Raw genomic sequence first — 10,413 nt, 5'->3', positions numbered from 1 at the left:
GAGGAACAGCCACCTCCGGGCAGAAGGTGTCCCAGTCCCCTGATGAGAGCCACGTGTGTAAGAGCGGGTGGCCCTGCCCATTCTTGTTCCACCAAAGCATCCACCTCCTCTCACAAGTCTTGGCTGAACTGATTTTGTGGGGAAGGCAGCCTGATGGAAAAAGGTTTTTCTTCAGCATGTCTCTGAACAGCTCTGTGTTTGACTGTGGGTAGTACATCTATTTTGAAGATGCTCTTAGTTGATTTGCAGTTTCCTGTATTATAGACTAGATATAGGCCTGTTTATGTATAGAAAGACTTTGATGTGCCAAGCTTTACAGTCTTTTTTTCTCCTTCAAAGTCCGTTTACTTGAGTTGTCAAAAAAACCCAAAAAGTTCAACAATCTGTGCACGTCTCCTTTTTTTTTTTTTTTTTTTTTTTTTCTTCTTTTGAAAATGAAGAGAAACATAGCCTGGAAATGCAGGAGAACACTTCTTTTCAGTAATTGCCTATGCATTATTCAGTGTGCTAGCTGCTGAGTCAGAGAGGTCCTGTGGAAAACACAGCTGCCCAGGAATGGGCATCTTGATGGGATGAAGGCTTCTGATGATAACTGTGGATTCAGCTGCTGACGATGAATGATGACATCTTGGCTCTGTCTGGTTATTTGCAGTTTGTTATACCCACACAAATACGTGTGCCATCAAAAGGAAGAGTATCACTGATGCTTGCCTCACAAACAGAAGCTGCCACGTTGGGGACAGACATGTGAACTAAAAGTTGTTGATCCTACACCCAAACCCTGTTCTCAGAAGATAAGTGATCAACAAAACTAACAGTCAGTTAGGCAATAGCTGCCTCTGGTTTATGTGAGAAGGGTGTGTATATAAATGGGAAAGTCTCTGTTTAGCTACTGCTTCCTATTCCCACTGCTCACACTCCCTTCCTTTCTTTCTTTGTTAATTCCATTACTTCTAGCATAGTTATGCTTTCTGCTGCCAAAAAGTCCTGCAGGAATTTACGGGAAAGGGGGTAGGTGTTGGAACGTTACAAATGCACTGGCTGTATTCATCCCTGCTCTAAACTTACTGTAAATGACAAAGACCTTGTGAATGGACCCATCTTCCTCCCCCTCCTTGTCTTTGCTTTTATTAGGACTAAGCAGCATTCATTGGACAAGAGAAAGTGCAAGATGACAGAGGGTGAAAGACATCAAGCTGATGCTGCATATGTTGAGGATGCTGTCATGGATCTATGGCCTGAGCTAGCCTGACTTGATCTCACAGCATTGTTGTAAATTGGACACAAAATTCATTGCTACCATTGCCCTGTGGCTGGGAGGAGTGGAGGTAGGAGAAAAATTAGGTTGAAAATATCTTGCTAAAGGGGTTTGTGCAAGTGTTTTGAGGGAATGATTTGCTTTGCTAAGTCTTGTTTAGCTCTGTTAGTGAGTTTTTGTATGCCCTGTGTAGTGAAGGTACCCACACTTCCCTAACTTTTTAGGCAGATGCTGGTGGAAGCAGGGACTGGAGTGAGGCTGACATATGTTTTGTTCTTCTGTGTGCTGCTGGATTTAGTTCAACTGTATGTTTTTTAAATGGCACTGACAACTAAATGAGACAACTGATGGGATATCTCGGAATTATATGAATCTGACTTGAAATCCCACAGAACCTGTAGGTTCTGGTACCTCTGACTGCGATTTTCATTCTCATAAACTTTTGTAAAAATAGGGCTTTGTGAAGGGCAGAGTGTAAAAATACACTAAATATCATGCTGAATGTTTTACATGAAAATTTTGACCTTTGTTTCTTCCCAGACCAGCTAGCTTCATTGTAGGATGTGTGAAAATCTTTGAGGCACACTTTTACAGGGTCAGCTCTGAAGGAAAGCATGCTCTGTGTGCTGCCAGTAAGGTATAATTGTCTGCTCCTCTGCCACCCCAGTCAGCCCATAAATTCTGCCATCACCTTTCCATAACTTGGGAATTCGCTTTTTCCTCCATAGCTCTGACACCTCCTTAACATTTTCTTACTGCCAGCCATTAACAACACTAACAAAACTGAACAAGCACCTGCTCAGGAAAACAGCTACCAAATACTTCACTGAGCATCATGGATTTTGCTCCAGTGCTTCCAATAAGTATCAAGATTGTGAGTCTGCTAGGAGCACAGAGCCTGTGCTGTGAGCCCTGCATGCTCATCACATATAACAAAGATGACAAAAAACTGTGTAAGTGTATGGGACATGTACCAAAATGGCCAATTACACTGGAGCCACAGGCTGTGCCACGTGTGCATTGGGAAGCTGAGTGGGAGGAGATGTTTGGGAGTGGTTTGCACAGAGGAGATGGCGGCAGGGCCATTGATGGGACTGAAGTGGAGAGGACACAAAGGTGAGAGAGACCACCCAGTGATGGCAGCCTCAGTGTTCTGTCAGCTGAGTCACACCATAGCCTCAGAGCAGCCCAGCACAATCAAGGTGAGAGGTCACCTTTGTTATGAATAAAAAGTTATCTATTTTTGTTTAAGGTTACAGAGCTAAAACCGGTTATACCAATTGTTGTTAAATTAGCTTCATTGTTAAGAGTTCTTCTTTAATTGCCCGTCAATGGTTGGTGATTTAGCCATTGTCCTCCTGATGCTTGCCCGGGAGCAACGCCTGGACACGCAGCCCAGGAGAATAGGAGTGGCCTGAGACCACGTATGCAGATGAGGAATACACTGCTCCAAACCTCCTCGTTTTCCAGGAAAACCCCTAAAAACAATGAACCAATATAGAATTAGGGGACCCTAGGTGATGTCTAAGGATGGGCACGTAGTCCAGTGCCTGCTTGGAGCCTTTTTGCTTCTCACCCTGACCTAAAGATGTTCACTAAGGAGGGGACCCGAAGTGTTGGACCGAAAAGCAGGAATCTGCGAATCTCCCGTGAGGACGCAGTCCCCAGCTCTGCCTGCAGACCAGCGGACAGAGCTGCATCACCCTCCTCCTCCGTGCCACTCTTGGGGACAGCGGCGGCGTGGGCGCGACCCGTCGATTTCTCCCCACCTGAGCTGAATCTCTTTAATAAAGGCATTAAAAAGGAGAAAGATCTCCTGACCATTTATTTCAGCCTTTATGGTGGAGAAGCTTTGAATGCCCTGAGTGTTACTGGTAGCTGTCACCCTCTCCTTCACAATGTAAGAAGTGTTATATTTAGGTATGCAATCACTGTAATTAGGGAAGAGAGAGAGTTATTTGGGTCTGGGTGCTGGAGGGCGATGGCAGAAGGGAAGGGTAGGGACGGGGGTCACTCAGCAGCTGCAGGCTGTGGTGGTTTCCTGCTCTTTTCAAAGAGGAGCTAATGAGTCTTAAGACAAGGGATATCACAAGTTCCCACTGGGAGTAAAGATTCTGATGGAGCTAGACCCCAAGAAGTGACTTTCAAAACAAGCTCTGTTATAACCCTGTCTTACTCCAAATTAATTTTCCAGGTTTATGCAAGACACTAAGATGCTTTACCTCAGAAACAGATCCAGATTTTTCTTCCATACTACTGAGGCTGGAATCAACATCATAAACAAGATGGTGTAAACTAGAAAATAAAGCCCCTGATTAACCATTAACCAGTCAAAATACCAGGCTTGGTGGTTAATTAATCCAGTCAGTGAACTCACCTCCCGAATGCCATCAAGAGATTCTAAGGTGCAATAAATATATTGCAGCTGTGTCTGTGCTAGCGAGTAGTACAGCCGGGGAGCAGATCCATAATGCAGGAGAGTGCTGAGATTGCAATGTGCGCGCTGTCCGCCTTTCATCTGAGAGGAAGCCACCTCTTGTGCCCTCTTCATGATGCAAACTACAGCAGGGTAAGTAGGGATGATTGGGGCATTCACTTTGTAAGTGCTCTCCTGACCTGGGCTAACTACTAATGTGTAGGCACATTGCATGAACTGGCCCCATTCCAGCTTCTCTGCAAAAAAACTGGGATAAGAAACAGGTTAAGAAATACTGCTTAATCCCAGAAGCATATTAGGCCTTATGGAGACATTCTTGGTATTGCATTAATACGTGAATCATACTGAATAATAATAACACAGGATCAAATACCTAAGACAAGCATTTTTAAAAACAAAATCTTCTTCCACATGAGAAACTCATATTTTCACAAGCTCTAAGGCATGAACAGTATTCCTAATTAATACACACAAATCTCCATCTTATGAGGTGCTAAGTCACTATGCCAAATCAAAAGGAAGGCTGTCAGCAGCACAGCTAGGACCAGGCTCCAGACTTTCCCATCTAATCCTATCAGCAGCCTCATGCCCATGACATCAGCACAGGGCTTGCCCTTGCAGGAAGGCATCCCAAGAGACTGAGCCTGTTTGCTTTCAGGAGCTTAGGCTAACCTTGGAAAGGAGGGCAGATTTCTTTTCCATGGGGTGTTGACCCAGCCAATGTCATTGCTGTCACTGCCTGTGCTCGGTTTTTCACTACTCTTCCCCTAAGCAAGTGACAGTGTCAGAAATAAGGGATGCTTCCAACATCAGTGTGGACTTACAGAGCAATTGCAGCAGAAGTTAGGGCAAGGTCTGGGCCAGTGCTGTGCTTGGGAAAAGACCCTCAGGGTATGATGTGCCAGATACCGTGCTATCTGTGTCAGTTCACACCAGTGCCTGTACCAGTATCTTTTTTTTCCCTCGTACACAATACAGTCAATTTTCCTCTGCTTCTCCCCTCCTTTAGAAGGAAAGTAAATTGCTGCAGTTAAAATCGTAAGTCCTCTTAAAAAGCTGCTTGTGCCCAGAAAGCTAAGTATCAGAGCTTGCCTAAAGCTTAAGAAGAAGTGGCATCTTTTTCAATAAATTTACATCTCTAAATAGATGGTAAGTGTTGAATCAATTTCCATATGTTAAAATAGCAGAGCATTAAGGATTCTGGCACTTCAAGCAATCAACTAATTTGCGACTATTATGAGAATATCTTTTATATTAGTGGAGCAATTCATCTGAAAATCAGGGACAGTCTGCAGCTCTGTGCCCTCTCAATATCATAAAGGATCACAAATTGACCAAAAAATCTTGTTTGTTTGCCTGAAGAGATCACAATGCATTATGACATTCGGGTCTTTGCAAAGTCACCTTTCAGCTCTTAATAAGCCAATTCATAATGTCTCCCCCACCTGGCTTTCCTGGCTACACAGTCTGCTCATGGATACACAGATCCAGCAATAAACAAGAGTGCTGGCAGATACCTCCTGGTGAAAAAGGCAGGAAGTGTGATGTACCAACTTCTGTGCCCAAAAAAGATACAAGGGCAGAAGGTATCCAGTGCTCTGCTCCCAGTTTCTTCCACCAGTGTATCCAACCTGGACTCACTAAGTCTCATGTCTGGCCATTTTGGCTGGCTGCTTGCTGAGCCTCAACTGACAGGCCCTAAATAAAGTTCACAACTCTTCATTCCTGCCATTGTGTCTGTGTCTGAAACATACAGTTTCCAAAAGGACATTGAATGTTAAATGTGTATGCAGCCTGAGCTTCAGAAAGCTTCAAGGAAAATCGACTTCTTTCAACAGCAGCTGGTGCTGGTTTTACCAGCATGAGGCAGGATGAGGGCTTTGTGCCATGCTTTGAGGGTCAGAATAAAGGGAAGATGGATGAAAAGTTTCAGGTGAAGGGATCCACAGTTAATCCAGCCTCGTATCACCCTCAGCTTGATGAGTCATCAAATATTTCCATCACATTTCAGTGCACTGTTCACAAATGTAATGTGTCATTGCTCATAAGGGCATGGCACTATCAAACCGTGGAGGGAAACTGTGCTGCTCCTGCACAGCACCCAGCAATGTGTGATACTGCTGGTCTGGATATCAACAGCAATACAGGCTCAAAAGTGCCTGCCTAAAGACCAGGAAGATGACAGCGCATCACTGTATTGTCCCTCACATTTAACACATGAACTTCCTCTTCCTAAAAAGCAGGGACTAGGAGGAGGACAGATGCAGGGGTTGTTTGATGCCTTTTTAAAATTTAAGTTCATATTTTGGAGCTGGCAATGCCACCAGGGAAAGCTGCTAATTAAGCAAGTGGATTTTTCATAGCCCAGATCTTCATCACTATTTATGTGTTTAATTTCTTACTGCCAAAGAAATAAGATGTTGAACCATTGACTTCAAAAGGAGGATTTGTGGGAGCAGCAGGATCTTTATTCTATGTAGATTTCTAACTAACACTTATTTAATTGAGAAACTGTGCATTTCTAACTCACTTTCCCATTACAACATGTTCTTGGCTTGGATTATTCCTCAAAGTTTTCTTGCTCTTTCCTCAACTCCATTTAACATTGGGTTACAAAAAAAAAAAAAAAAAAAAAGAAAGGGAACCCAAAGCAAAGAGAACAGCCACAGCTGTGGTCCTCATTAGAGACAAGATAAACACAGACTGCTGTCTGGAAAGCTGAGTATCTTCAGGAGCAGGGAAATAAGGTGTGGGAACAATTTGCAAGATACCAACATGTTGGCTCTTGGATTGCAGCCTAGAACTGATGTGTTGGCCAACAGTCATTCAGCTTGAGCCCCCGGAACAACACCCTGCTGCTGTGCTGCAGCAGGACATGTAATGGTGTTAAAGGCTCAGTCGAAACGCTGTGAGGGTGCAAACACCACTGGAAGCCCTGCATTGACCAGGCTTTTGCAGGAACAGCTCTTCCAGCACCTCTCTCAAACAAGTGCAAGTGTCAAGGACACTCTGGATGTGTGAAAAGCATGTTGTGAATGAACCAGTACTGATAAAAATAAGAAATATTTTCTTTTTAGAGGTACATGGTATAAAGGTCTATGAAGGGTTGTCCATGAAGGGATCAACCCCCCTCACCTATTTTATTTCCCCTAGGATTTCTTGATGCTTTGGTTTTCTGGAAGAAGGGAACCAGTCGTTCCTTAGAAGTCCAAGCTGCGGATACAGGCTAGAGATGCAAGAGAACCAGCTGGCACAGCACAGCAGCAAAGGGTGTATCTCTTATAATTTACTGGAGCTCACCCTCCTGTGACCTTTCTGTATTTGGATCAGCAGGGAGGGTGCTTAATGAGGGCTGCAGGAGGGCAATTGGGTTCTTACTGCTGGTCAGGCAAATGAATGCGAATTGCTTGGCAGTTCACCAAAAGCAGACCAACGAGGGCACTTCATCAGAAAAAGAAGAAAAAAAAAAATCTTGAAGGTGGCCAGTCCATGAGTTGAATTTGTCAGATTTCTAACCCACTGTAGAGGAGAACAATAGCTCGGTGTTTCAGAGAGACACCACAGCTGCGGGCAAGTTGTGTTTGTCTGACACATTTCAGAAATCCTTCTGCTCCTCCACCTTCCGCAGCTTCTCACTTTGCCTTCCCTACATGTTTTTTTCCCAGTGTCATTGTGTACAGAGGGAGCAGAGAAATAGAAAAGGTACCACCTAGCAAGGTAGTCTGCCTCTCCTTAGCCTTCTAGACCATACTCATCACCAGGCATTGCAGAGGCAAGGGCTTTTGTAAAGGCAACTCCTAGGTGCCAGCTACTTTGAAAAGCCTTCCAGTCCACACCACCTCCAATCCATGCAAATGGCAGAAAATTATTTTATCCACTCAGCCCTCATGCTGAAACTCCCCTCTCTCCTGATTCTTTAATTTCTCTGTTTTGTAGAACCTGCAAAAGCCAGAAGTCACCTGTAAAATGCTGGTATTTATATTCTTGTTCCAACTAACACGGCTATGGCAGTGCACGTGCTCTCCCTTCCTAATGCTCTCCATATGCTCTTCAAAGTGAAATGCCTTTTCCAGCTGGTCATAGTTACTGGCTACTGGCATCCCTCTGAAATGATCCAGCAACATTTCCCTGCCCTCTCTATGGCCTGGATCAGGGCAATGGCAAGCATCAGAGCTGCTGTGTTCCAGAAGGAGACGGAAACGGAACTGCATCCCCTCAGGATACGGGAAACTCCTTTCCCTCTGGTTTCTCTTCTGTAAACCATCTTTGCCACAGCAGACAGCTCCTTGACCCTACCCCCTTCTTTCCCAAGAAGGTACTTGCTCCCCTTTTGTGGCCATGCTTTGGGGCATGGATGCTCATGGGTACTTGAAACAAGTAGGAAGAAAAACCATGTGTGTCATTTCAGTTTTCACTATTCCAGAGAAGCCCAGGCATTGTACAGCACTGTTGGCCATCTCCTCATCTCATAAAAGAAGCAGCATGTGCTTCTGATTTTGACTTGCAGAGAGGCTTAAGTGTGTTGTCAGCATTGCACCTGCCTCACATCCATGTGTCTATCCCTCAGCCCCTGGCATCAGCACAATGGTCAGGGCCAGTGAGCCTGGCTTGCTCTGCAAGCAGCACTTCTGCATTGCCAAAATCACTAGTCTTTACCAGACTGTTTTTATAATCTGCTTTTGGTGTATGGGTATTATAGCAAAGAGACTCATCACATGTAAATAAACACATAATCACATCTGTCTGATTTGAATGGCTGCACCCTCAAACGTGACAAAGGATTTTGCAGTGCATGCTGCAATAAGATATTTAAAATCTCATTTGAAACCTGTCAGCTGCCCTACTCCACAGAAGGGAGCTAATGAATACCACATACTTCAAAGTGATGTTTTAAGGACTAAAAAGTTGTTCACGTGAGGCTTTGAAAATGCACATAAATCATAAGAGTTAACACTGAGTCCCCATTTATTTGAAACTGTGCCTGTTTGCAATGCAGCCTTGACCTCCCCTTGCTGCTATGGGCCAGGGCGCTGCGGACAGGAGGACACGGCTGTCTGTCTGCCCACCTTGGGAGGCCCCAAACACAATGGCCCCAACAGCGACAGGAAAGGCCAAGGCTTCACTCCCACCACCATGTCCTCACCCAATGCCAGCATGGGGAGAATGGAAAACAAAGCCAGATCTCCAGGCAGCACAAAGAGACAGTGGGATTGGGATTGACCTTGGTGGCTGAGCCCTGTGGCAGGGGAGATATCTGCCCAAGTGGTGGCTCCCTGCCCACTGGTTGCAGGCAAGCTGCAAATGTCACATATTAGGAGGAAAGATTTTTCCATGTCCTATTTTTATGCTGACTACTTAAATGTATTTGGAAAGGAAAACACCAAATAGCCAACAATGAGAGAATATTAAAGTTGAGAAGTCCTGCACAGGACTCACAGCTGTGCCAGCACCTGGAACTCCGACAGCCTGCGGTAACATTTGGTTTTCTGCAGGACTCCTGGCTCCTTCAGGAGTGGCAAGAGCTTTAGGACTTCCTTTCCAGCTATTCAGGACTCACTGCTCCAGCCCCAGGCTTACAGAGCCACAGGTCTTCCACAGGTATCCCACACAGCGAGTGTTTTGCAGGTATTACTGCACTTACCTCCCCAGAGTTATGCTGTAGGTAGGAGACTGATGTTGCCTCATTTTGCCTTGGAGAAGAGACATGTGCCAGGACCAGGATAAGTACCTACAAGAGCACACCCAGATTCTGATATTTGAGGCACCTAGACCTACAGGTTTTGGAACACTGGTCATTTTTACCACGTTTTGCACATTCAGAGCACAGCTCTAAGCGTAATGAGGAGTGTTCAGCACTTGCCACTCTAAGAGCACCCCAGGAATGAGGGCATTATCCAACATATCTGTGCAGAATAAATGAAAAATCGTTTGTTGGAAAAAACAGCAAGCACTGCCATCCCACCGTGCATAAAGGAGCTGAGCTACAGTTGCACAAGCAGTCATGTTGTTGCCATTTCCTGATACCTCAGTGCTCTGCTGCAACGCCAGTGGAGGATTTTCTCTGTGGTATCGTCGGCACCGAGTTCTGCTGCCCCCACACCCACACCTGTGACAAGCCAGCGGCGGCAGACAGCGCCCGTGGGGCTGAGCACAGCAGCGTGCCTGCTCGGAGTGTGCCCCAGGTCAGCCGGAGGCAGCGGGAATGTGTCCTTGCCGCAGGTTTGCTGGTGCTGCCGTGCTCAGCCACATTCCCTCTGCAGCTTTGGAATCGTTATTGCCACCATGCTGTAACCGAGCCAGCCTCAGGGTCATTGAGGTTGGAAAAGACCTCTGGTGACTTCACCATTACATCGAATGATTTATGCACCAACTGATACATAGGATGGGAGTGTTCGATGTGTGACAGTCAGCTGGGCTTTTGGTGCCTGCCATGGGAATGCACTGGAACACCATTCAGGAGACTAGAAACAGCCACTGGGCTGTTTCAGAGGCCAGTGTTTTCTTTGTCCGTGCAAACTTTTATGCCCACTGCCACGTATGAGCTCTGTGCTTCCTGTTCATCTCTATGAATTCCTGGGCTTTCCGTTGGAAACCCACACAGGCCTGTGAGGATTTGTTTTCCTTTGCAGCACAGTGCACACCAATGCAAATCTAAGGCCCTTTATAAATGCAGGTCACCTCTGCTCTCTCCTATGCTTTGGCTGGACATATAGATAAT

This window comes from Onychostruthus taczanowskii, unplaced genomic scaffold, assembly GCF_017590055.1.
Source record: "Onychostruthus taczanowskii isolate IOZ18803 unplaced genomic scaffold, ASM1759005v1 scaffold28, whole genome shotgun sequence".
In the NCBI taxonomy this organism is placed as follows: Eukaryota; Metazoa; Chordata; class Aves; order Passeriformes; family Passeridae; genus Onychostruthus; species Onychostruthus taczanowskii.
Note: the sequence above shows the minus strand (reverse complement) of the source record.